Source organism: Pinus tabuliformis, chromosome J (genome assembly GCF_031772625.1).
Source record: "Pinus tabuliformis cultivar Carrire ecotype Pingquan chromosome J, CPIR1, whole genome shotgun sequence".
Lineage (NCBI taxonomy): Eukaryota > Viridiplantae > Streptophyta > Pinopsida > Pinales > Pinaceae > Pinus > Pinus tabuliformis.
In genome coordinates, this window is record NC_142295.1 from 1262956400 (window position 1) to 1262958272 (window position 1873).

At 37.9% G+C, this 1873-nt stretch overlaps 1 pseudogene; it reads right to left on the reverse strand.

Moving 5' to 3' along the window:
• Window positions 1–224: 224 nt before the first annotated feature.
• LOC149231846 (3-ketoacyl-CoA synthase 4 pseudogene) lies at window positions 225–1475 on the reverse strand (annotated as a pseudogene).
• Window positions 1476–1873: the final 398 nt, after the last annotated feature.

Below are 1873 nucleotides of genomic sequence, written 5' to 3' on the forward strand. Positions count from 1 at the left end.
CACAGTTTGGAAATTCAAAGGCTGGATATACATCTTGAAGGTTCCATATTCTCAAAGTGTAGAAAATTAAAAATCAAAGCTAAACCATGTGAGAAACCTTGAAATGGGGACCAATAAAAAATACCAATATTGCAGAACTCCAAAGTGCACACATATCTAGAAGATACATGCAGATCTGAGGTTGAACTGCATGTATTAGACTTTCAACTCATTTTGTTGGTTGCTCATTCTATCATCAATTTTACTGGATATTGATCAATGCAATCAGCCCAAGGACCATCAGTCGATGATTTCACTATTCGAAGTTCTTTCCAAAAAACACTATTGCACTTGAATCCACTACCAAATGTAATCTACAAAATCCGATTGCCTTTCTGCATACGTCCTTTGGCCTCAGTATAACTGAGCTCATACCAAATTGAGCTTGAGAAAGTGTTTCCAAAGCATTGTAGAGTCATCCTCGAGGCCTCTATATGTATTGGCTTGAGATGCAATTTCTTCTAAAACTCATATATCACTGCTCTTCCTCTAGCATGAATACATAAATGCTTAGATGCAAAATTAAAATATGGAATATAAGGTTTGGTATTCATATTGAAGACCTTTCTCCCAACAAGGGTGGAAAAGAAAAGCAATTGCTCACTTATGGGAAGAACAAGAGGTCTTAGACTTGTGATATTAGTTTTCAATGATCCTCTTGCTATGGCCATAAGTTCTTTCGATAATGACACATCAAGATTTCCAGCTTCATCTTACTCCTAATAAACATGATTGAATGCTTTATCATATGCTCCTTTATAAGTTCTCACAACATGGAAATGCTTGTACTTTGCATCTTGACGGTCAGAGTGCTTATTTGAAAGAAGAACTACAGATTCCCCAACACGAAACAAGCAATTGGTATCAACATTGACTTTTTGTTGCCAAAATACCAATTCTAAGTAATGTTTTCTATGCTCACAACTATTGCATATGTGCTTCTATGAACTTGTAACAAATCCTTGGCAAGATCAATGGCAATAACTCCTACACTACAACCCCATTCCACCTAAATTGAAGCTCTGAATGTTCCCTCTCAACTTATACCTATTCACAATCATAGCAGAGAGTGAAGGAGTTGGATTGAATAGACTGCAGTTCACCACAAGAATCCCGATATCCTTGGGTTTCAACCCTGTTTTCTTAAAAAGATTGTCTAGGGAACCAAACATGACCTACTCGGCCTCTTCTCATGTTGTGGCCATGGAGGGCCGAGGGGGAATATAATGCACTGCAGTAGGAAGATAAGTGTTATCTCCTAAACCTGATCATTCCAGTATCTTCACCTGGAATTCCAAGGATGAATCTTGAAAATATCTCGAAAGCTTAGAGTGTTCCATAAAGCGTCGGAAGTTCACTTTGAGGCTTCCAGGGGGCTTGTAGCAGAAGTAATCCATATGATACATAGGTTTAGGGTGAGACATCATATATATCATGCACCCAAAAACAAGAATGGGACCTTGAACGTCTGTAATTCAGAACCTATACCTCGGATTCTTATAAATGCTTCTTTAAGTAAGAGAAATAGAGAATTAAGGGAAAATGAAAATTAACCCTGGAGGAGGATTTAATCACCTGTTGAATCTTCTAGAAGAGAGAAGGATAACTTGAAAAGGGCCATGTCTCCCGTAGAATACCATCACCTAGACTCCACCTCACACAGTTAACAAAGGTCTAAGCATACCTGAACCTCTTGCTAAAAAATCAAAGGGAACCTCGACTATTGAAGAAATTAAAAAGGTTGAGGAGCTCGTTCCAAACATTGTTGAATATCATGTTGAAGAAAAATAACCTTGAACCTCTTGTTGAAGAAACAGTTGAAACCCCAACTATC